General features: G+C 39.5%; 1 long non-coding RNA gene and 1 other non-coding gene across 4 annotated transcripts in view; both read left to right on the forward strand.

Moving 5' to 3' along the window:
* The window catches only part of LOC114816729, a 264,412-nt gene that overhangs the window by 161,754 nt on the left and 75,559 nt on the right, over positions 1 to 27,099 (forward strand). The window lies entirely within an intron of this gene.
* On the forward strand, positions 6,368 to 6,505 carry LOC114816751. The gene has a single exon (XR_003764560.1). It is a non-coding gene; the product is annotated as a small nucleolar RNA SNORA7 (small nucleolar RNA).

The following is a 27,099-nucleotide window of genomic DNA, read 5'->3' on the forward strand; positions in this document are numbered from 1 at the left end:
TGTGGGGAGCAAATAACTTTGGTAAGAAAAGCTCTAAGAGAAATATAGGTATTATTATAAGGCTTAGATCATTGCTTTGCACACAGTAAGCACTAAATAAATATGATTGAATGAAGTACAGCAGCTTAACCAGAGAATCCTGTGGCTGAACTGGTTCCAGCATGGAGCCGACCAATATGCTTCTTTGGGATCAATCAATCATATTCACTGAACGCTTACTGCATGAAGACCACTGTACTAAATACTTGGAAAAGTACAATATAACAGAGTTGGTAGACATGTTCCCTGCCCACAACTAGGGAAGCAGACTGGCATAGTCGATTGGGCACGGGCCCGGGAGACAGCAGGTCATAGGTTCTAATCCCGTCTCTGACGCTTTTATGCTGTGTGACCTTGGGCAAGTCACTTCACTTCTCTGGGCCTCAGTTATCTCATCTGTAAAATGGAGATTGAGACTGGTGAGCCCTACATGGGACAGGGACCGTGTCCAACTCGATTTGCTCGTTTCCACCTCGGTGCTTAGTACAGTGCCTGGAATATAGTAATACTTAACAAATACCAGCATTATTACTGTTAACCGTTTATAGTTTAGAGAAATCTAGATTTCTGAGTTTATTGGGTGGAATCTGACAGCATTCTTCCAGTCCATGGCATTACCCTTCACCTGCCTTGTGGCTTTTGACTGCGGATGACCTTTCTAGGGAACTGGCAGGCTGCACTTCTATTTCAAAGCATGTATAGCAATACTGCGCTTGAAGAAACAAAACCTCCTATGAGAAATCGGCCACTAAACTGCAAGTTCTTCACCTTTTATTCTGTAGTAGTGACTCATCCCTGTGGTTTATTTTTGTTCATTTGACTTTGATTCATTTCTTACAAGAGTTTAAGATGATAAAATAATGCAACCCGTGGAGAGAAAAAAAAAACCCCAAAACCAAAGATCCTTTTTCAGCAACATTGTCATTTAAGATTTAGCACTACCCATCTGAGAGACAGAACCAATTCTGAATATGCAAAAGCCGTCTGAGGGAATAGAAGGCAAATTTGGAGTAATGCAATAAAACACAATCATCCGGCTTGCTGCAATTTTCTATTAAGTGTTTGTCTTTCATTCTCATCTATACTTCCCAAAATTAATTCTGTGAATCTGTTATCTGCTTAGATGATGGAAACTCAGGGAGTTCAGTAATCAAATCAGGAATGATAAATGTACAAGGAAGAATCAGTAAAGAGTAGACTACCATTAAGTAAGGGAAGGAATATAAAATGCCAACTCTATTTAGAACATTTTATGTCCATCAGCGAAAGTGATGTGAATAAAATATAAGATGTTATAGGGCTGATTGCCTTATTATTCCCTTCTGCATTCCTAGGAGTCTTCAGAAGAGTGCATTCTAATATCGTACCTTCTCTGTCCTGCTTTTTAAATTGAAGCCATAACTTTAGGTCTCAGTAAATTTCTGTGTTACTCTAATGCATGAGAGGAACTCTTCTAAATAGGCTAACTTAGTTGATCGGTTTACTTCTCCATGATCAAATTAGAATAATTTGGTGGTTTAGTGAAATAACCAAATTTCATCAAAGTTCCTAAACCATGAAAAGTTGTTTCCATCTGCTTTATAAAAGTAGGAATCTCATAATCACCAAATTAGTTCTAACATTTCCACATTCCCACAGCAAGTAGCTGTTTATGGCTCAGATCTTTATTTAATCAGTTTTATTGTACTTTAAGCTTAGAAAGATTGTTTTCTCTCCCTGCATTTTTTGATAACTGGGAATGTTCTCTACAGGAAGATCTTGTTGACCATGGTAAACACTTCTATTGCTAATCTCTTAAACTCAACATTTGAACCACTGGATGGATATGGAAGTGTTATGGGAACTAGCAGTTGGTGTCTGCAATTTTTTAAAGTGCTTAAGAAAGTGCTAGAAAAAGAGAACAGATGTCCTGGTTTTTACCAAGGCAACTTTGTGTTTTTAATGAACTATTTCAGGATTTCATCAATTTTTACTGTGATGATAAAATGGCTTTTATCTACTACTAGGCAATCTTCCTCCCTAAGCATCATCTGCTCAGGAATGTGGAATGCCTTTCCAATGTTTTCAGCATTTAAAGTGCATTCACCAAAAAAAGGGAGGGGGAAAGCGACTCACTTTCTCTGTACAAAGCCTATTTTAAGTAATTAAGGAGTCTGGTTTCTAATATGATTTTAATGATTTTTAATGGTATTTGTTAAGCAATTACTATGTGCCAGGTACTGTACTAAGCACTGGGGTAGATACAAGATAATCAGTTGGGACATAGTTCATGTCCCACATGGGGCTTGCAGGTAACCGAGGCATAGAGAAGTTAAGTGACTTGCCCAAGATCACACAGCACCCACGTGGAAGAGCCAGGATTAGAACTCAGGTCCTCTGACTCCCAGGCCTGTGCTCTTTTCACTAGGCCACAGTACTTCTTTTGATCTCATACTATTTCCGACGGTAAATCCCAGGGACCAGTGCTGTTCCCTTATTATATTCAATCAATCAATGATATTCATTGAGCACTTACCATGTGCAGAACACTGCACTAAGCGCTTGGGAGAGTACACTATAACAGAGGTGGTTAACAGGTTTCCTGCCCACATTCTCATCATCCCACTATTATTTATCAGTCCTTCTCCAAACACCTCTTCCCGCATGCCTCCCGTCTTCCATTTCCACCTGCGGCTTTTCAGATCCCGAGCTCACACCCTTTCCAACCCTCTGTGACCGAGCAGATCCCGCTGCCCTGGATCTCTCTGGTCAACCCCACAGCCTCCCTCCTGCCCCATCTTGCTCCCCAGGCCATCAGGCCCATACTCAACCCTCCAATTTTGCCACCCTGTTGGCCTTCAGGCTTGGCAGTGGGGGCAGTGGCATCCACTGTGTTGGAGCTGCAAAGAAATAATTCAAAACCGTCTCAGAAAGATGGAGGTCCAGTGGATTAGGGAGACTTAGAGGAGAGCCCAGAATGTGTTTGGGTAGCATCCAATGCACCTGGTAATCAGGACGTCTAGGTTATTCATTCATTCCTTCAACCGTATTTATTGAGTGCTTACCATGGGCATAGCATTCTAGTGCTTGGGAGAGTACAGAGCAACAATAAGCAGTCACATTCCCTGCTTGCAGTCTAGTCGAGGGGGCAGGGGGAAGACAGACATGAATAAAAATAAATAAAATTACAGATATCTACATAGGTGCTGTGGGACTGGGAAGGGGAGAGAGCAAAAGGAACAAGTCAGGGCAATATAGAAAGGAGTGGGAGATGAGGAAAGATGGGGTTTAGTCTGGGAAGGCCTCTTGGAGGAGATGTGCTTTGAGGAGTAGGCTTTGAAGAGGAGGTGAACAATTGTTTACTAGATTTAAGGAGGGAGGGCATTCCAGGCCAGAGGCAGGATGTGGTCGAGGGGTCGGTGGCGAGGAAACCAAGGCCGAGGCACATTGAGAAGGCTAATATTAGGGTAGGTGGGGTGATTTTCCAGGTGAATTTGCTCAAGGAGATACTTAATTTGCTTTCAAGTTGCAAAGAAGATATTTCTGCCCTCCTATGAAATAGTCAATAAGATGTCAGTGTTTATTCATGGATTTGTACAGGATATTTCATTTTATTTTAGCAAGGGGAGGATGATGTTGCTGACCATGAGAAGGTGTTTGGCATGTTCACTGAGCAAAAGTAGACTACTGTGGTCTAATTTTCCAGTCCCATGTGGTCCAATTACTTTTTTTCCATGTTCGGACATTCCGACCAGCATCAACTTCTGAATCTTCCATTAAATCAGTTTGTCAGATCTTAGTACTTCTGTGGTGAGTTTATGTAAGCTTTATAGCAATGTTCTTTTTTTTAATGACAATTCACCATTATCCGGGCACATAAATAAGGTTCTTTAAAAGAAAAACCTTTGCTTCCCAAATATCCTTGTACCAGAATCATTTCCAAGAACAATCAGTTGTAAATTTGTACAATTTGTTGTAAAAAGAAACAATATTGGTAAACCAACTCATTTAAAATGTTTTTATTTCCTATCCCTGCATGTTAAGCAAGAGAACAAAAGGGGGAATTTGAGACTTTCATGTTATTCTTTCTTATAATGGTTATTTATAAGTATTAGTGCTAACAGAACTCCAGAAATGATTGTTATTAAGAACTGCTGCCTTGAGATAAACTGGAGACGGTGACATCTTTTTAAATGGATATAATTGTCCATTTCCTAAAGGATTTTGAAAGTTCAAAATGTTAATAGGTGATATTAAAAAGTATAAATGACACCTCAAATTTCATTTGGGAAAAGGCTGTTATAATGATGAATATCATGCAATTAAAACTTGAACTACTTTTAAGTAAGTGGTCATTTTTCATTTTTTCTTTCTCTTGTATCACTATACAAGCTGTAAATAGTGTTGAATTCTTTCATGTCATTCCACATTATTCTTGCCTATATCTTTCAGTAATAATGTGACCGTAGCAAGTCATTCTCAAGGCATAATGAAAGGATAAAGGTCACGGTTATGAGTGACTACTGAACTGCATTAATGACTTTTCATAATACATTTGTTACATGCACAAAAGCAATTAGAGTAGGCCTCGAAAAGCAGACTACTGATAAGTGGTTTGTTCGATTAATCAGTGGTTCTGATTGGGGATATTATGCTTAAACTCTGATTCTGGCCAACCCACCATTTGAGAAACCTGTTGGAGAGACTTCATAAAGAGATGGCATGCCATTCATAAGAATAATTATATTTGTTAAGTGCTCTTTGCAGGCCACCACAAAAACAAAAACTTCTACAATCCTTCGTTCATTCCCTGGTATTTATTGAGCACGTACTGTGTGCAGAGCACTGTACAACTGTACTTGGGAGAGTTAAGTACCATGGAATTGGTAGACATGATCTCAGCCCACAAGGAGTTTACAGTCTACAGGGGGAAGACAGACATTAAAATACATTAGGGAGAGGAGAAATGGGAGACTATAAGGCTCAGCATATATATGCTGTGGGGCTGGGTGGTGGAGTTAATATTAAGTGTTTAAGACGTACATATTCATTCATTCAATCGTATGTATTGAGCGCTCACTCCAAATGTAAGGATGTGTCAGTGCCATCAAGGCCTCTCTACGGAATAATTATATTGATAATTGTGGTATTTAAGTGCCTACTAGGTGTCAGGCACTGTACTAAATGCTGGGTAGATAGAAGCACATTGGGTTAGATATAGTCCTTGTCCCATGTGGGGCTCACATTCTCAATCCCTATTTTACAGATGAGGTAACTGAGACCCAGAGAAGTAAAGTGACTTGCTCAAGGTCATACAGCAGACATGTGGTGGAGCAGGGATTAGGACCCATGACCTTCTGACTCCCAGGCCTTTGCTCTATCCACTATGCCAAGCTGCTTCCTCTGGAATGCTGCAAATGCTGAAGAGATGGTAACAACGTCAGTAGTATCAGTAGAGAAGCAGTGTGGCTTCACTTATAGCCATCGTTTTCTTGTAAATAAAAAGGACTGTATAATATACAAAATATCATTATAAAAATCTATCAAATTGTATCCACTTTCCAAATGTCTCAGAAAGTGTGCATGGCAGAGAATAACAGACTTCAGCTGAGATGGATCACATAAGAAAGCATAATAAATTGCAAAAAGAATGGCACTTCAAGAAAGAGCACTTCACTTCTCTGTGCCTCAGTTACCTCATCTATAAAAAATGGGGATTAAGACTTTGAGCCCCATGTGGGACAACCTGATCACCTTGTATCCCCCAGCACTTAGAACAGTGCTTTGCACATAGTAAGCGCTTAACAAAACCCATTATTATCATTACTCTCTTCATCACAACTTTGACTACTGAAGAGAGGTCCTTCAAAACGTGAAAAATTAGTGCCATATGTGTTATGTTTGAATCTTACCTGGGACCTAGCACAGTGCTTGGTGCAGAGTAAGCACCTAATAAATACCATACCTATAAATGAGGATATGAGAACAAAAAAAAGGTCATTACTGGTTCAAACTAAAGGTCCACCAATCCAGTATTCTGACTCCAACAGTGGAAACAACAAAAAAATCTTTGGGTAAATAGAACTTTGGCTGCTCTCCCTTGGCAACCAATCTAAGGGATTGGGAAATGCCATCCCCTGCTCACGGGGAGTTTACCAATCGCCTTTAATTTTCCCTCTTGTAAACATTTCATTCATGAATGTATTCAGACCCCTCTTAAAAAATTTAGTTAACTTCTGCATGCACAACTTCCCATGATAGTAATTTCAGTAAGTTTACACTCAAGATATATTTCCTCATGCTTTGGTTTGAAAGAGTAGCAGATTTTGGATAACCAGGGCTTCTTGACCACCTCTCAGGGTCGTGCCTGGAGAGTTTCCAGTACTCTACCAGTCTCGACTACGGGAGGGAGAGTCAAGCCAGAGGCGTATCTATTCCATTCCTAGCTTGAGCAGGGGCTAGGAGTGGAAGGCAATCTGCTAGAAGTAAAAACTCAGCTATGCTGGGCAGCAGCGGCACGGGAGAGAGTCGAGGGCAGAGACTCAAGTTTACTACATGGAAGGAGGCAATGGTAAACTACTTCCATATTTTTACCAAGAAAATTCTATGACTACACTATCAAAACAATTGCAGATGGAGATGGGGCATTCTGGGAGAGATTCGTCCATGGTGTCGCTAAGGGTCGGAGACAATACAACAGCATAAGACAAAGGCCTCTTGAGGTTGATAACTCATGCCGTTCTTTTTGCAATTTATTATGCTTTCTTATGTGACCCATCTCAGCTGAAGTCTCTTATTCTCTGCCATGCACACTTTCTGAGACATTTGGAAAGTGGATACAATTTTATAGATTTTTTAAAATTATGTTTTGTATATTATACAGTCCTTTTTATTTACACGAAAATGATGGCTATAAACTTTAGTCTATTTACCCAAATTTGATAGATATTATTTAAAACAATCAGAATTTTTCCTGAACCATTTCATTATGCTTAATTATACGATGAGCTCTTAGAAAATAGAAAGGCACACTGAAAAAGAGCTTATAAAAAAACCAAAAATAGTCCAGAGCTCATTATGTTAAGAATACAAAACACTTGTCATCATCATATTAACATCTTAATAAAGGAAAAAACAGATGTTGCTTTAGTGAGAAAAATTTTTTTTTAATCTGAAATATTTGTTAGCAACTTGAAGTTAAAGAATACTGTCTCATTAAAACCCTACCTTCATGATCTGCAAATCCTAAGAAAGCTAAGTTTTCCCAAGTTCTTTGGTTTAGCTACTATATTTTGGTTAACTCTTAGAGGAAGACATCAAGACCTGAGAAATGTAAAGTTCCTTTGAATGGAGCTATGCAAATATACTAATGTTGGAAAAGGATTTTGCAGTGATTTTTCCAACTAATCTAAGCAATATTTTTAGCCCTCATCTCTTTTCTTGACATCATTCTTTCTCTTTTTCATAATAGTGTTTTTTCAGAATCTGCAACACTTAAAGACATAATTAAGGCCAAGCCTTCACTTATGAGATAGTTTGGAACATTATGCTCTTGAATTTAATAATAATAATAATGTTGGTATTTGTTAAGCGCTTACTCTGTGCAGAGCACTGTTCTAAGTGCTGGGGTTCAGGGTAATGAGGTTGTCCCACGTGAGGCTCACAGTTAATCCCCATTTTACAGATGAGGGAACTGAGGCACGGAGAAGTGAAGTGACTTGCCCAGTCACACAGCTATGTGGCAGATCAGGGATTCGAACCCATGACCTCTGACTCCCAAGCCTGGGCTCTTTCCACTGAGCCACGCTGCTTCTTGAGGCCCAGGGAAGTGAAGTGACTTGCCCACAGTCACACAGCTGACAAGTGGCAGAGCTGGGATTCGAACCCATGACCTCTGACTCCCAAACCTGGATTCTTTCCACTGAGCCATGCTGCTTCTCCAGTGGAAGAAGAGAAATAGAATAATCCCAACTTCTTGAGGAGAACTGCAAAGGCTTGTGGCCTATCCAATTGTCCCTTTGGCTCCTTAAATGAAACAGAATCACAAAATGCAGTTCTTAAAATATGTTTAGCTGACAGTTCTAATCGATCAATCAGTGTCATGTGTTCTCATAAAAAGTGAAGAATTGTGAATGAGGTTTCCAATTTTTCAAGACTCTATGAATTATAAATTTATCCTTCTGTCGATTTTACCTACAAGTAAGCAAACTCAGAAGAGCACGGTGAAAATAAAACTTCATCAGGACAGTTTCATTTTGTTGTCAAATTAACTGAGTACTCCATGTCCTGAGTCTTTGTTATGTGTATGTGAAACAAATGAAGCTCAAATTCTTTAGCTGAAGCATTTTGAAATCCACAATAACAGAATGAAGTAAATTATTCCTTGTCTTTAAATTTTTACATTCCATATCGCTATTAAATTAAATGAGGATTTTACAAAAAATATGTTTCAGGAAAGATGAATGCATAGTCTAGCCCCTTGTTAGATCCAAAGAATAGCTCATTAGTGAAGTGAAATTGCAAGTATTTTAAGGTCTGGGAATTAAAGCAATTGAACTTCCTCTTTCATTCCATGCAGATGTATTTATAACTCATTTGTCAACAATGGCATGATGGTAAGTAAAATACAGTAAATTATAGATCAAAAACTAAAACTTACCCCATATCAGTTGAATGTACTGAATGGATCCAGATGCTATTTTCCCACATTACATCTAGCAAATGTCTACTAGTAAATTGGCATAATGACTGGAGCCTTTCTTATCTCTTAAGTGATGTGATGCTTAGCTGCCCTATCACAAGCCACTTTGTCATACAGGTTTTAATGGGTTTGGATAATTATCCACCACTGCCACAAAACACCTGCCCCGAATAGAAAGGGGCATTTAAGGTAATGGAGAACTCAAAGAAGCAGTAGTAAGGAGAATTGGGAGTCAAATTTCTGTCCTTCTCACTCGCCTGGAAACACACATAACCTCTGTGATAGAACTCCGTGATCTTGAATCAGTAAACTATTGATTTTCTCTTTTATGTTTTTTTCAAGCCTTTGGCTTTTTCATTTTGACATGGAGGGACTGTGTCCATTTATTGTTGTTTTATACTTTCCCAAGTGCTAAGTACAGTACTTTGCACACAGTAAGCTCTCAATAAATAAAATTGAATGAATGAATAGCCCTCCTAACCTCTGCTACCTTGGCTATGGTAGCCTCTCTCCCTCTCTCTTCTCATCAAAACTTCTCAGAGTGCTCTTGGGGGTGAGTAAGAGTCTCCTTTGATTGAGGCTCTGATGATGGAGTGGAGTGCAATTCTCCCCATAATCAAGCAGTGTTATTTTTTGAGTTCTTACTGTGAGCAGAGCACTGAGAAGCAGCACGGCGTAGTGGATAGAACACAGGCCTGGAAGTCAGAAGGTCATGAATTCTAATCCTTGCTCTGCCACTTATCTGCTGTGTGACCTTAGATAAGTCACTTCATTTCTCTATGCCTGAGTTACCTCATCTGTAAAATGGGGATTAAAACTGTGAGCCCCATGTGAGAGAGGGACTGTGTCCAACTTGATTATCTTGTATCAACCCCAGTGCTTAGAAAAGTGCTTGGCACATAGTAAGTGCTTAAAAAATAGCATCATTATTATTACTGTTTGGGAGAGTGCAATATAACAGAGGTGACAAACACATTCCCTGCTCACAGAGACATTGGCGGGGTGGGGGACAGATATTAATATAAATAAATAATTTACAGATATGTACATAATTGCTATGAATTTGATGGTGGCGTGAATACTGGTGGCTAAAAGGTATATATCCAAATGCATATCTGATACAGAAAGGATATGGAGTTGGGGAAAAGAGGGATTAATCCAGGAAGGCCTCTTGGAGATGTGATCTCATGTAATAAAGAGTTTCAATCCATGAGGAATGCCATCCGTGGATATAAAGTGGTTTTCTACGGATCAGTTCTCTCCCAGGACAGTGCAGCTCACCGTGATATTAACTGTAGTTTTTACCTCACAGGGAGGTAACCCGTTCAAGTACCCACCTGTCTTTTTATAAGACTTCTACATTCATCTGTAGTAAACAGTACTTTGTCTGAATGTCTTGACAATGACTTTTTCTGGCATTTTCAGCTACCCACTGAGACAATCATTGCCATCATTCAGACAAACAACAATCTAAGGTTTTATTACTTTAATTTTCCAAACAGATTGCACCGCGGTAAATTACAGCACATGGAAATAATTTTTGAAAGACAAAGAAGAAGGCAGATATCGTCTTTTTTATTAAATGAGCTGTAATTCCAAGTAGACGACTTGTATTGTGTTCTGTCTAAATGTATGTGCTTTCAACCCAATAGCCTGAGTGCCGTACTTTTTGGAGATGAGGTACACATATTTTATAACGTGTGTTGCTTGTGCTAATTAGTACCCAAATACACAAGCATACCAGTCAATCTAGGCCATCTCAAAGAGTAATATCTCTGCCAATGCATTTCACTGAGTTTTAAAGCTGTTTCTGTCTCTCCTCCTCAATGTGATGGCTCAATATACTCTCTAGTTAGCTGCAAATTAAAAGATGCATCATTGCTGAATGGTGCAAGGATAGACAAAGACACTGTCCAGTGATACCAAGATAGGAAGAAAAACTCAAGAAAGCAACGGTGTCCTAGGGGAGGCTGACCAATGGAGTGTGGTGCTGGTGCGCTATCAAGATCGAGACGAATGAAGCTGAAAATTCCTAAGGACCGGCGTTCAACTTTCCTTCTGACTGTGAGTGGTGCCATCTTTGAATCCTGTGGATGATACACGATAGGGCATGTACTTTGAAAGCTGTTAATGATTTAAAAAAAAAAACTGCAGAGTTGACAGGTCTGTCAATGAAAGACATTTTATAAGGCAACGGTGTGATGTTAGGAAGTTTAAAGATGATCTCAGGGGAAAAGCACTTCTTGCTCTTTTGAGGAAGTTCAACAGAAACAACTCACTTGTAGAGAATGTCTTAGGCTTAGAAGACAAAGTATAATGTAGCATTCTAAGTTGGAGAAATTGTGAAAATTTCAATAAGCTCCATTATACTTTGCAGTCCTATTAATTTAAAACTGCTTCGAGAGAGAAAAGTAGTTTTAAAAGCATAACAGTGGGAACTTTGAGGGAATATCAATTCAAAAGCAGCCAGCCGTGTAATGATTTTCTCATCCTTACCAAATATTCACTTTATGTTTGTTCTATAGACAATGTTTAGGACATTACTAAAACCTGGAATCAGCATGCCCTGCTGGAAAGAGCCATGAGCCTGGGAGTCAGAGGACCTGGGTTCTAATTCCGGCTCCATCACTTACCTGCTGTAGGACCTTCGGCAAGTCACTTGACCTCTCTGTGCCTCAGTTCCCTAATCTGCAAAATGCAGATTCAACATCTGTTCTCTCACTTACTTAGACTGTGATTACCATATGGGACATGATAATAATGATGATATTTGTTAAGTGCTTACTACATACCAAGCACTGTTCTAAGCGCTGGGGGATACAAGGTAAACAGGTTGTCCCACGTGGGGCTCACAGTCTTAATCCCCATTTTACAGATGAGGTAACTGAGGCACAGAGAAGTTAAGTGACTTACTTAAGTCACACAGCTGGAAAGAGGTGGAGCTGGGATTAGAACACATGACCTCTAACTCCCCAGCCCGTGCTCTTACCCCGACATTTAGTACAGTGTTTGGCACATAACACAATTATTAGTAATAGTATTATCATTATTATTACCATTAGTTTAGTCCACTGTGGACCTAAGCTGGAGTTTAAACACCCACACTTATATCCTCATTTACAGTCTTAATCTAAGAGCTAGCATATTATCTTCCTTTATAATATTTCAAGATCCAGCCCTTCCTCTCTACTCGGATTCATCTCCTCACTGGTCTCCCAGGGCCACCCTCAACCTCTCCTTTATTCAACTCACTTGCACATACCGTATTCTTAAAATAGTATATATCACTCCCTTTTTTAAAAACTGCCAGTGGCTCCTCACTTCTCCCGCAAGATGAAACCTCAACTTATTGGTTTTAAGTCTCCCAACCAGCTGTGTAATAATAACAATAATAATAACATAATTATCATGTGTCGCCCTAATCAATCTGTTTGTCTCACTACACCCTAGCTCACTCACTCTTTCACTTTATCTTACTCATGAACCGTAGAGTCCAATCCATTCGAAATTAGGTTTCCTCTTGCACGGAATGCCTTCCCTTCAAGACCACCAACCCACAATTCTAATTAGAACCATCTTCATAAGCTTCCTGAAAACTACCTCCTCCTTCCCACCTTCCCGGCCAGTTATTTTCTGTCATCTTATATTTACATGGTCTCTGTTTCTCATGTCTATGTTAAATTGCCCACTTTTTTTTTTATTATTTTCATCTGCGTTTTTACTGTTGGACTCACATGTTGGGCAATTTCTCTGTTTCTCTCCTTCACAAGATTGTAAGGTCTTTGAGGGTAGAGACTGTACATTTGATTCTGTTGTATGTTCCCCGGTGTCTAATTCAGAACTCTATATATAATAGGTGCTCACGGTTGGCTGCTAATTAACTGTTACCTTATTTATTCTTAGAGTCAGGTCCTCTTGAGCAGATCTGAGGCATTCAGGGGTTTAGAACATATTCTGAAAATCAGAAAGATGGATCCATGGAAATTTTTTACCTACTAGACTTTCAACGAATAAATACTTTTTACTACAGTTAGCTTCAACTAACTCAACTCGAGTCGTCGTACAATCTCTACCTCACCAACTTTGAAATTCCACTAACTACAGCCTCCTCACCTGCTTCTCTACCCCTCTCTCCTGTGTCAAAAAAACCCAACACTGTACGACTTTAGCTCTTTGAGAGCAGGGAGCAAATCTACCAACTCTGTTACACTGTAGTCTCCCAAGCACTTAATACAGTACGCTGCACACAGAAAACACTCCATAAATACCATTGATTGATTGATAGCAATCTACTCATCTGCCTTTTCTTCCCTCCCTTTCCCCACAAAACTGTCCTGTTCCCCCACAGAGACTACCTTCTCTTGATGCATAAATCCATGACCTCACTTCTGCCTTCTTCACTGAACTCTCCTTTTTTTCCTCCTTGTCCCTCTATCGATCTCATACTACCAACATAGAGCCCTGGATCAAAACCAAAGTGTGCTTCCTCTATTCTTGTGCTCCAGCACCAGAGTGCTCTGGCAGAAATCCAGACATCAGGCTGAACTCATCCATCTCAAGCATCCTCATCTGCTTGAACTCTGCCCTTTCATCCTTCCGTCAACATTGCTTCCCCATCCACAGTGACTCGTGTGCCCATTGTCCGAGCCAGCTGTTTCAGGCTTTTAACTCCCGCCTCAAACCTTTGCCCCCCCCCACCTCCCCCATCTCTTCCATCAATCAATCATAGTCATTGAGAACCTTCTGTGTGCAGAGCACTGTACTAATCGCTTGGGAGAGGACCATATGGCAGAGTTGATAGACATTTCTTGCCCACAATAAGCATACAGTCTACAAGGGGAAATGGCTATAAATATAAATAAATAAATCTCTTGTCTCTTATGACTTGGTCGTGCACTTTGTTAATAAAATTGAAACCATTATGCAGGGTCTCCCTAAAAATCTTCCCTGTTCCTCCACAGTCCCTTCGTTCTTCAGCCCACTATTCAACTCTTCCATCCTTCCCGGCAGAATCACAAGAGGAGATCTTCTGCCTTCCCTTAAAATGTATCCCCTCCACCTGTGTCATCAACATGCCTTATTAAAATGCATTCCCCTCCCTGACAGTCACCTTTAATTTCTCATTTTCCTGTGAGAACTTCCCCATTGCTTTCAAACATGCCAAGTATCCCCTTCCAAAAAAAACCCTCCCATGACCACCCCCCCCACCAGCAACGTCCAGTTATCACCCCATCTCCTTCTTACCTTTCCTTTCCAAACTCAAGTGAGGTTTTTACATCTACTTTCTCCACTTCTCCTCCTCCAGTTGTTTCCTTAAATATCTGCAATCGGTCTTACACTCCCTCAACTCCAGGGAAACTTCCCTCTCATCATCATCATCATCATGGTATTTGTTAAGCACTTAGTTTGTGCCAAGCACTGTACTAAGCCCTGAGGTGAATACAAGATGATCAGGTCACACATAGCCCCTGTCCCATATGTGGGTCATAATCTGAATGGGAGGGAGAAGAGTTATTGTGTTCCCATTTCACAGGGGAGCAAATTGAGTTCTGGAGAATTTGAGTGATTTACCTAAGGTCACATAGCAGGAAAGTAACGGGGCTGGGATTAGAATCCAGGTCCAGACTCTTTCCACTAGGCCACATGGTCACCTGGTATCTCCTTCTTGTCAAATCCAATGCACTCTAATCCTTGTCAACCGCTCTGCTGCCTCCAACACTGTGGACCACCCCTTTCTCCTGGAAAAACCAGCTAACCTTGACTTCATTGCTACTGCCCTCCGTTGATTCTCCTCCTCTTTCTCTGTCTACTCCTTCTCAATCTCTTTATTGGTTTTCCTCTTCTGTCTCCCACCCTCTAACTGTGGCAGTCCTTCAGCGCTCAATTCTGAGTTCCTTTGTATTCCCTAACTATACTCACTCTCTTGGGGAACTCATCGACTCCCATGGCTTTAACTTCCATCACTACACAGATGAATCCCAACTCTATCTTTCTAGCCGTTACCTCTCTCCTTCTCTGCAGTCTTTCTTTGCCTCCTGCCTTCAGAACTTTTATTCTTAGATGTCCAGCCAGCACCTCATTTTTAGCATCCCCAAGCTGAATTTCTCATCTTTCTAGACAACCCCTATCCTCCCTTAGACTTCCCTATAACTGAGGACCACGCTACTATCCTTCTGACTCACAAACCCATAACTTTGGTATTATACTCAACTCATCTCTCTCTTTCGATCTATCTTTTCAGTCTGTCACCACATCCTGCCCATAATAATTTAAAATTTATCCCTTCTTCTTCATGCCAACTGCTCCCTCACTGATCCAAGCACTTATTGTATTCCCCCCTGCCCCCCCCCGCTTCATCCTCCTCTCTGATCTCCCTGCTTTCTGTCTCTCTCCTCTCCAGTCCATACTTCACTCTACTGCCTTGGTAGTTTTCCTAAAGAAAGCACTCAGTCCACGTCTCCACTCCTCAAAAACCTCCAGTGGTTGCCCACCCTTCTCCACATCAGGCAGAAGCTCCTTTCAATTGACATTAAGGCATTCATGCAGGTCTCCACCTCCTACCTTATTTCACTGATCTACTACACCCCATCTGGCACACTTTGCTCCTCTAATGCCAACCAACTCACTCTATCTTAATTTCATCTTTCTCATCACTGACCCCTGACCATTGTCCTCCTTCTGAGCTGAAACTTCCTCTTCCTTCATATCCTTGTCTTGAAAGACCTAGTAAAATCATATCTCCTCCAAGGAGCCTTCCTTGATTAAGCCCCCACTTCACCTATTTGCCCTCCCTCTGGGTCATCTTTGCACTCTGTCCCTCTTAAACACTTTCATTCATTCAGTAGTATTTATTGAGTGCTTCCTATGTGCAGAGCACTGTACTAAATGCTTGGAATGTACAATTCAACAACAGACAGAGACAATCCCTGCCCAGTGACGGGCTTACGGTCTAATTGATTTAATTTTCACCCCACCCCTACAGTACTTATGTTCATATCCATCTGTAATTAATTTGAATGACTGTCTCCCTTTCTAGTCTATAAGCTCCTTACGGACTGGAGTCCTGTCTACCTACACTATTTTATTGTACTCTTCCAAGTATTTATTACAGTGCTCTGCTCCAGTAAGCACTCAGTAAAGACCACTGACTGATGGATAGATTCAAGAGGTACTAGCTTCAGAGACCATGAAAAGCTATATTTCCTATTCTAGATCATTTAGTAAACTCTTTCATTTAGCAGAGATGGGATATATACTTAGAGATGATCTTTTCAAGTGTTAAAATGACCACGAGATGAGATGAGATCAAGGGAGATGGGTAGCGCCAGTGGCTGTGTTGCTATGCTAAATAAAGCTTTACCCACAGAAAGACAATAGCTCACAGGACAAAATGTCCTTTCCACTTTTACCCCACTACGGTCCCTTGCCCAGCTTGGAATTGAAGCCTCTAGTGTCAGAGTAGAAAATAATGCTAACATTGCACTCTCAGCACTTTCTAGATCTCTGTTGCATGGAAAAAATTCTTGAAATTGTGTCCTCTTGGGAACTTTCAGAAACCACATGAGCCAAACCAAACATCTGCCTTTGCTGCGATATTTTCATTTCCATTTGAAATTTAGGAGTGAACTCCAGAAATGCAAACCAAGGGAAAGTTATGTTCACTTTCTCCACCCTCACAAAAGGGTTTAATTCAAGTGTGGGGTGTAAGCTTCACTTAGTAGCTATTTTATGTGAACTGAGTCACTCATCCCTTGTTATTTAATTTAGGTTTTTAAAATTCTACCCATATTTTGGGCGATAATTGTAGTTGAGTAATCTCCTTCTTTGACACTGTCTTACTATTTTGACTCCACTTCAACTTTCCTAATAGGGTTACATTTGCTACTCGGTATAAATTCATGCATTTTACATTCTAAGTTTAAAGATTTTTTTAGTGTCTTTAAAATTAGAAATGAATGATCTCACTGTGAAATATACTTCATGTTTCATTTTAAGAATTTCAAGCAAGAGAATATATAATAAGGTCTTTTCAACATGCCATTTTACAAGCATAGTAAAATCAATGTGGTAGTGATGAATAGAAATATATTGATTGACACGATCATTATGATTATTATGGACAGAAAAGTTGAAATGCTGTTCCAAAAAACCAGGACCAAGACAATCCCAGAGAATGATAATGATAATAATTGTGGTATTTAAGTGCTTACTATGTGTGTCAAGCACTGTGCTAAACCCTGGGGTAGATATAAAATTATCAGATTGGTCAGTCCCTGTCAATCAATTAATCATATTTATTGAGTTCTTACTGTGTGCCAAGCACTGTACAAGATGCTTGGGAGAGTGCAATACAGAGAATGCAGCATAACAATATAACCGCCTAAGGTTCACAGTTTAAGAAAAAGTGAGAAAAAAATGTTTATCCCCATTTTACAAATGGAACTGAGGTACAGAGAAGTTGAGTGACTTGCCCAAGGTTACACAGCAGGCATTTGATGGAATCTGGATTAGAACCCAGATCTCCTGACTCCAAATCCTGAGTTCAGATTAGTCATGACAAGTGGTGACGAGCTTGACCTAGTAATTTATAATATTTTTAATTTAAAGCTATGCACCTACCCTATTTATTTTGTTAATGAGATGTACATTCCCTTGATTCTATTTATTGCTATTGTTTTAATGAGATGTACATCCCCTTGATTCTATTTATTGCTATTTTTTTTGTCATCTGTCTTCCCCAATTAGACTGTAAGCCCGTCAATGGGCAGGGACTTTATCTGTTGCCAGTTCATTCATTCATTCATTAGTATTTATTGAGCGCTTACTATGTGCAGAGCACTGTACTAAGCGCTTGGAATGAACAAGTCGGCAACAGATAGAGACAGTCCCTGCCGTTTGACGGGCTTACAATCTAATCGGGGGAGACGGACAGACAAGAACAATGGCAATAAATAGAGTCAAGGGGAAGAACATCTCGTAAAAACAATGGCAACTAAATAGAATCAAGGTGATGTACATTTCATTAACAAAATAAATAGGGTAATGAAAATATATACAGTTGAGCGGACGAGTACAGTGCTGAGGTGATGGGAAGTTTGTACATTCCAAGCGCATAGTACAGTGCTCTGCACATAATAAGCGCTCAATAAATACTATTGAATGAATGAATGAACAAAATAGCAATATAAATATGTACTATTCATTCAGTCATATTAATTGAGCACTTACTGTGTGCAGAGCACTGTACTAAGCACTTGGAAAGTACAATTTAGCAACAAATAGAGACCATCCCTGCCAACAACAGGCTCACAGTCTAGTGTGCTACTAATAAAGTAGCATGAATTGAAACAAATGTTGATTTTAAAAAATAACATTGACCTTCACCCTCAACCCTAGAAACTGTAATCTTGCAAATATCGATAATTTGCTCACCTGAATTCACTCACTTCAGTACATCTCATTTAGCCACCAGATTTAAACACTTACATTGTGCTTTCATTGAATTAATAATAATAATCATGGTATGTGTTAAAAGGTTACTCTATGCCAAACACTGTTCTAAACACTGGGGTAGATACAAGGTTATCAGCTTGGACACAGTCCTTGTCTCTCATGAGGCTCGCAATTTAGATAGGAGGGAATGCGATTTAATCCCCATTTTACAGAGAGGTGCTGCACTAGAGGCCGTCGGTTTGGTAGTATGCGATATACTGGCCTGGAATATATGTATGTGAGGCCTTGCTTCAATACAACAATTCAACAATGATTAATGTGTGGCAACTACTCACTGAGTCTTGAATACCTGAAATGAAATATCAGTGTGTTTCTGTGAAGCGAGAGAGCAATGTAAAAAATGTTGATATTAAACTTAACTAGCTCTCTTGTGGAAAAAAAAGAACAAAAGAATGATAATAGCAATGATAACTGCGGTAAGAAGAGTCTTATAGAAGGGATGACCATACACATAGAGTGTAAACTCCTGTGGGATGGGTACATGTCTAATAACTCTGTTCTACTCTCCTTAGCACTTAATATTGTGGTCTTGCTGCAGTAAATGCTCAATAAAAACCACTGATTGAACAACTGATTGATTGAAATGGATCCTTAAGGGTTGAATCTTCATAATGCTCATCGAAATTTAGAAAAGACCTGGAGATCATATTTAAACACAAATTTTAGTAGTTCATCTCTCAATTCCTAATTAACCACAGGCATTCTACAGCTGAGAAATTTCAGGAAGACAACTCTCTATTAGCTTTACAGATGCTAGAAGAGAAAAGGAAATGTCAGATATTTGTATTAATGTCCATCTCCCTTTCTAGACTGTAAGCTCTTTGTGGGCAGATAATGTGTCTACCAGCTCTGCTATATTATACTTTCCCAAGTGTTTATTTAGTACAGTGCTCTGCAAACAGTAAGTGCTCAAGAAGTTCCATTGATTCATTGATCGAACTGTTTTTTTTTCTGCAGGTAGTAGGAGCATTTCGATTTACTTTCAGTTTTGGAGGGCGTTTTGAGCAGATAAGAAAAATGTGTAGCTACTGAGATTGAATCTAAATGGTATTAGGATGTAGGAGAGAAGCAGTCTCTAAATAATTAAGATCTATTCTTCACAGATTTTCTAGGTTGAAGTCTAGTACATTTATGTTCACTTTTGGGGGGCATTTTGAGCAGCTAAGAAGAATGTGTAGCCACTGAGATCGAGTCTAAATGATTTTAGGATACAGGAGAGAAGCAATCTCTAAATAATTAAGATCTACTCTTTTCAGATTTTCTAGGTTGAATTCTAGTACTTTAAACAGGTAGTCATTCTCTACTATCTTGACCATAATTTTTGACTTTACAGCACAGAACTGACAATTCATTAACCTCTTTTCACTGCATTGAGTCATTCTGGTGTGTCACTGGACTGGTCTAATCTTTTGAGTTCATTTCTTAATCTGTGAATTTAAGGTATTGCACCTACTCTCATTTTTCTGTTACTCATCCGTACAGTTTTTCTGAGGTTGGAAACAATTTTCTTATTTCCTCTCCATCCCTGCAAAGCTCCAATATACTCATGACTCCATTTGCCCTTTATACACTGAAAGGAATCCCCTAATTTCATTAAATTGAATATTTGAAAATCTAGAAGTGCAGGGAAGATCAATAGAATGCTTGACAGTAATTACTTTGAAAGCCTGGGCACTTTGGCACCAAGAAACAAGAAACAAAATCATCAGGTCTATGTCTATATCTAATCTGCCGAGTTTTAGACAAGCTTTCCGTGAAATGCCGAGTGTGAATTGCCTCATCATTTTTCAGTGTACGGCAGTCATTTATTGATTTCCATGGCTTTGAATCATGAATGCATTAATTCACTTGGTCAACACCTTTATTATTCTCCTTCAGTAGAAGTAGTCCAAACCTCTATTAATCAAATGTCATCTCGCACTTTCCGAAAGTAGAAAATCGAATAAAACTATACACCTCCTCCTGCGAAGGCACCAGCGATGACACTTTAGCTATTCAAAAAGTGCCAGATGATAGTTTTCTTTGAAAACCCTTTTTACAATCTTTATTTTTGTAGGAAAAAAGAAATGTCACAAATGTGAAGAAGAACATATGCTGACTTGAAATCATTTCTCTTCTTATGGGGCTGAGCCAGAGATGTGGCATGGGCAAGCTGTTGAGTGAATTAACTTTAAGGAAATGGCCATCAAATTCTAATCAAACATGAACTTTCAATTGATAAAGTAGTATTTCAAAGAATTTATTTGAGGATTCAATATTCTATACAATGTGATTTTTTAGTCTCTTGTCATTTTCACATAAACCAGTTTTTCTTAGTCCCTGTACATTGTCTTTCTTAAATCAGTATAGGATTGGAAATGAAATATTTATATTTATCACAGTCAAAGGTGTGCAGGGATATAGGATATTTCACTTGAACCCTCTCTTCTCCCCGTGATTTAGAGAGATATGACTGGTTTATTGGTCAAATGACTGGTCAGAGTCTAACTACTTCATAGATTGTTCATGGACATACATTCTTTAGAAGAAGATTAAATGATTTATAAAACATCATCAACATATATTATAGGCTGTCTGCTCTGGGTGAGGTTCTGCTTCAAACAGAAACTTTGCAGTCGGCTTTTAAATACTCAAGTGGCTCTTTCCTTCCTACCTTACCTCACTGAATTCCTACTACACCTAGTCATCACAGTTTGTTTCTCTAGCATCAACTTACTTCACTGCACCTCATTCTCATACATCTTGCCAATAACTGCTTGTCCATGTCCTCCTTTCTTTGGCTTGGATCTCCTTCCCCCTTCATATCAAACAGATCTTTTCTTTCCTAATCTTCAAAACCCCCCTAAAATCACATCTCTTCCAAGAGGCCTTCCCTGTCTTAGCCCTAACTTCCCTGCTTTCAACCTCCCTTCTGCCTCACCTATACACTTTAATATTCACCCCTTTTTCATCCCCACATTTATGTGCATTTCCTTCTGAAATTTATTTTAACAATATGCCTTCCCCTCTGGTATGTAAGCTTCTTGTGAGCAGGAATCCTTTATACGTACACTTTTTATTGTCTTCTCCCAAGCATTTAGTACAGTGCTCTGAAAGTGATGAATAAATACCACCGATTGAATTGATCGAGTACCAGAAATTGGTAAGCAGAATGGCCAAGTGGAAAGAGCATTGGACGGGGAGTGATAGGACCTGGATTCTCACCCCAGTTGTGACGGGTTTCTGCTGTGTGACCTGGGGCAAATCACTAAACTTTTCCATGCTTTAGTCTCACCGACTGTGAAATGGGAATTCAGAACCTGTTCTTTTTCCTACTCATGTGGGAAATCATGTGGGTTATGATTAATGTGTACCTAAGAAAGGTGATTTCAGAGTTTCCCTTAAAATTGAAGTCTTCAGTTCTAGGAAGGAGACGACAGACGCTTTTGCTACTAACAGAACCTCAGATTTTTGTGATAACGGATTCTTCCCTTTAATCACCTTTAGATCCTAAATCACAAAATCAGAGTTTCTTAGTGAGACATTAATGACATTTTTATTTAGTTTATCATCCCCCAAATTTGGAAATTCAACTTTTTATTACCCTATGATTCTTTTTTAAAAAATTTAGTTGTAAATCACTTAGGGTTCTCTGCATGCTAAATTACATTGAAAGTTGATTTATCACTGACACAAAATCAAGTACCAAAGAGTCTAATTGCATGAGGAACAACAACAATTAGAGCAAATAGTGTGAAGTCTTTTCCTCCTTATGCTTTAGGAAATCATATGGAGATGCTTCATATTTAGTTACCCAGAATTTCATGGTGAGTTTGCAGCAAAACAAGTTAGGCATAGCAATTGTTTTCAATTAACAAGCTGTTTACATTTACATTTTTAGTATCTTTGGAAATACACATCTCTTAGATATTGTTAGTTTTTTGTTTTTCCCTCTGCTATTGTTGTCTGTAACTAAACTTGAAAGTGTTAATCTGTAAAAGGCAAAGTTGGTTTTGGAACTGACCTCAAGCCCCACAGTTGCAAACTAGATATAGTCTAAGGGAGGTTAAAATGAACCCCAGCATTCAGTTAGGAAAAGAGTTTCTGTGTGGCACAATATGAAACCTTTTAGGGTTTGTTTTCTCTTTCCCTTAACCTTTCCCATCTGGTCCTTCCTCTTCTCATTTGTGCAGAATGTTAAGAGAGTTAGTTTTATTTTGCAATCAGCTGAGAACTCATCCAAGGTATAGCACACAAAAACTGACTGAACCAACAAAATCACTCAGTCATAGCCAAGAGATTATTCATTCATTCAATAGTATTTATTGAGTGTTTACTATGTGCAGAGCACTGTACGAAGCCCTTGGAATGTACAATTTGACAACAGATAGAGACAACCCCTGTCCATGGACAGGTTTAAGTCTAGTCGATTATATGATCTATTATGTAATAAAATATTCAGAGCATCATTTGTGTTTCTAAAACATTCAGCAACATGATTGAAAATTGAGGTGGTATTTCTCCATCTGAATGTGTCAGTTTCTCTTAAGTGGAACAGAGAAAATTCACTCACGTCAGATGATTCCTTCTATGTAGCCAATTTTATTAAAAAGTAGTATTTATTAAGCTCTAACTATGCACCTGGCACTGTATTAAGTGCTAGGGTAGATGCAAGCTAATCAGGTTGGACAATGGCTCTGTCTGAATTCCTGTTTTACATATGAGGTAACTGAGGCACAGAGAAGTGAAGTGACTTGCCCAAGGTCGCACAGCAGACAAATGGTGACTCTGCATTAGAACCCAGGTCCTTCTGACTCCCAGGCCTGCACTCTGTCCTCTAAGCCACACTGCTTCTCATGTACATGTACATGATCTATATATAGGAAGCTGAAATCAATCAATGGTGTTTATTGAGTGCTTACTGTGTGCAGAGGAGCAGCATGGCCTAGAAAATACGGCAACGGCCTGGGAGTCAAAAGCACCTGGGTTCCAATCTCAGCTCTGCCACTTATTCATTCAATAGTATTTATTGAGCGCTTACTTTGTGCAGAGCACTGTACTAAGCGCTTGGAATGTACAAATCGGCAACAGATAGAGACAGTCCCTGCCCTTTGACGGGCTTACAGTCTAATCCGGGGAGACAGGCAGACAAGAACAATGGCAATAAATAGAGTCAAGGGGAAGAACATCTCATAAAAACAATGGCAAATAAATAGAATCAGGGTGATGTACATCTCATTAAACAAAATAAATAGGGTGATGAAGATATATACAGTTGAGCGGACGAGTACGGTGCCGAGGGGGTGGGACTGGAGAGGGGGAGGAGGAGAGGGAAAACGGGGAGAAGAGGGTTTAGCTTTGGAGAGGTGAAGGGGGGGAGGGTAGAGGGAGCAGAGGGAAAAAGGGGGGAGCTCAGTCTGGGAAGGTCTCTTGGAGGAGGTGAGCTTTAATTTATCTGCTATGTGACTCTGGACAAATCACTTAACTTCTCTGTGCCTCAGTCACCTAATCTGTAAAATGGGGATAAAGACTATGCGCCCCATGTGGGACAACCTGATTACCTTGTATCTGTACTTAGTACAGTGCCTGGAACAAAATAAATGCTTAAGAAATACTATAAAAAAAAGGAGCACTTTTTGTCACTAGGTATGGATGGTATGATGCAGTGCCATCTCAAAATTTTGTGAAATTACAATTCTAATCGTACTGCATATAAATTGCCAGATATAAATCTTCTTGCTTGTATTCCACCGATAGCAATGTGGCTTTGATTCAGGGAAGCAGCGTGGCTCAGTGGAAAGAGCCTGGGCTTCGGAGTCAGAGGTCGTGGGTTCGACTCCCGCCTCTGCCACTTGTCAGCTGTGTGACTGTGGGCAAGTCACTTAACTTCTCTGTGCCTGTTACCTCATCTGTAAAATGGGGATTAACTGTGATCCTCACATGGGATGACCTGATTACCCTGTATCTCCCCCCAGCACTTAGAACAGTGCTCTGCACATAGTAAGCGCTTAACAAATACCAATATTGTTATTATTATTCAGCAGACCTCAAAGCTTCAGGAATAAGAACCATCATGTTTGGTGGCTTAATTTAATTCATTTTTCAGGAAATTCCCCTCAATTTGGAAAATTTATTTTTATTTGAAACCATTATTCTGATGATTTCTCATTCACATAGTGGCCCAAAAAGCAACAGCACTGAAGGTCAAGGATAAAGGCCAGAAAGATTATCAGAAACAGGGAAGTTACTTTTTTAAATCCTGTTTATTCCCAAGGATTTAGGCCCCTCTTAATGGGGAACTAATGAAGAAGACCGCAAATATTTACACAGCCTCCTCCCGTTCTTCCCACCTCTTCAACCACAGGAACAAATAAAAACAAAGAAGTGCTGATCAAAATCTGGGACCTCAGGAGAGAGGGTGGTATTCATTAAGCACTTACTAAATGCAAAGTACTTTTTCCAGTGCTGGGAAAAAAAAATACAAGGAGGACAGGTTTAGACAGGATTCCTGATTGTAGAAGACTTTTTGAAATGCAACACATAATAATAATACTTATAGTGGTATTTATTATGTGCTTACTACTTCCCAAGCACTGTACTAAACTCCGGAGTAGATACAGGATAATCAGATCCCACAGGGGGCTCACAGGGTCGATAAGAGGGAGACCATTTTGCAGATAAGGGAACTGTGGCACAGATAAGTAATTTGTCGAGCACAGCAGGAAAGAGGTAGACCCGGGATTATAACCCAAAGTCTCTGACTCCCAGGCCCATGCTTTTTTCACTAGGCCACCCCACTTCCCACACTGCTGTGTCTATCAATGTGGTAGAATAAATAATTCCAGAGCGGGACATCCCACCTAAAATAGAATGTTGCCATGATTCTAATGAATATATTCAACTGGTTCCAAAATTCAACAGTTTCAATTGAATCTGAACCCACTTGAATGTTCAATTAAAATGAAATTCCTTCCATAAAAAGCTAAATTATTGGCTACTTTCCTAATCTCATATCTAGCCAAATTATGTAGGTTTTAGATTTTTGTTTGGGGGAAAAATGTTTGGTTTTACACAGGGGTCATGAAACCTGAGTTATGGACTTGCCAGAAAATTCTCAAAAATACAGAAATAGCCACCAAAGACAGCCATGAAGTTCTGAATGTTTAATATATTGCAGAAAATTTGTCATGGAGGTGAGCTCAATTTAAGGACATGGGCAACTTGACACACGAAATAGTTATTCTGAAAATTGCCTCGTGGCTCAGTGGAAAGAGCATGGGCTTTGGAGTCAGGGCTCATGAGTTCAAATCCCAGCTCTGCCACTTGGCTGTGTGACTGTGGGCAAGTCACTTAACTTCTCTGTGCCTCAGTTCCCTCATCTGTAAAATGGGGATTAAGACTGTGAGCCCCACATGGGACAACCTGATTCCCCTATGTCTACCCCAGCACTTAGAACAGTGCTCGGCACATAGTAAGCGCCTAACAAATACCAACATTATTATTATTAGAAATCAGGCTGTCATCCATCTGCTAACACTGATGGAAACTCTGGCCAATTTTCATCGCAACAAAAAAGAAACTAACCATAGATGGGATAAATTCCTTATTCCCAGATTTGGCAGCTAATATAACATTGTGTTACCATCTTAACATTGCACTCCCCCTGTCTTAAATACCTCAGTAATCTTTGATTCTGTAAATATAATCGGAATGTGAAACAGAACACGTCTGAAATATAGGAACTTTGGATTTTTTCTTCTCCAGAAACCACTCATTATAGTTAGTAAATAACCATAGAGTCAATTCTGAATGAATAATCTATTCCAATTAGAGCTGAGGTCTCTGAAATCCACGCACAAAGCATAAACCTCATTTGTTCAGAGTTTCAACTTCCTCTTCACCACCCGAAACTTTTCCTGGAAGTGTTAACCAATTCCAGAATATTCAGGCATAAATTTCATTATTGGAACTCCCTCATCATCCTTTCTCCTCAACTCCCTCCCTGGAAATCCGCATTGAAATGAATATTTTCTCAAAGCTGTTGGACTGGTCCATTGGAGGCTTGTTGTTTCGCTATGCGGTGTTAATGCTGGCTCTCAGTTGATGCGTATAACCTTGCTTGCGAAGTCAGATGTGTCTTTTCCGGAAGTCCAGAACTCACATCTACGTAGAAGGCAGAAAATACTACATCTTACTAGGTTTATAGCTTTTTATGAAATTTAAAAGCCCATTGCTGCCGCAGTCGGTCAATCTCTCAAAGGAACTCCTCTGTTAATGCTCTTCACGGGTACCCTGAAAATAGAGTTGTGAAAATGCTGTCGAGGAATTATCGTGTCCTATATGAACTAATGTAAAGTGCATTTGGCCTTCCAAAGATCTATCACACTGACCAAAAAGGTATAAATAGAGGTAAAAACTGTAATAACAACACATTAAAAATGGTTCCATGGTGAAATAGCAATGTAAATATGTAGCTAGATATTTTATTTCTTTTCAAATATGAGAATATTTTACTCTTTCATTCAGTAGTATTAACTGAGCGCTTACTATGTGCAGAGCACTGTAATGTAGTCTTCATACCTTTCACTCCTTTTCAGCAGAAAGCCACCTTCAGATAACATAGAAAGATCTGCTCATTGATCTATTACCAAACTAAAAACCAGCAGCTTTTCAAGTCAGTTAAAGAACTTTGGAATTTTGGGTAATTGGGGAGGAGAGTGTGAAAGAAAGGAGGGGTATGAGCCAGGGCAAAGCACAGAATAACATTTGATTTCATTATCTTCAAATATGAAAATGTATTCTACTTGTGAATATATGTGAGGATAAAAAGAAAGGAGAAATACTGTTGTATTTGCTCTTTGAATTTTTAAAACTGCTTCCCTCAGATT

This window comes from Ornithorhynchus anatinus, chromosome 14, assembly GCF_004115215.2.
Source record: "Ornithorhynchus anatinus isolate Pmale09 chromosome 14, mOrnAna1.pri.v4, whole genome shotgun sequence".
Classification (NCBI taxonomy): domain Eukaryota; kingdom Metazoa; phylum Chordata; class Mammalia; order Monotremata; family Ornithorhynchidae; genus Ornithorhynchus; species Ornithorhynchus anatinus.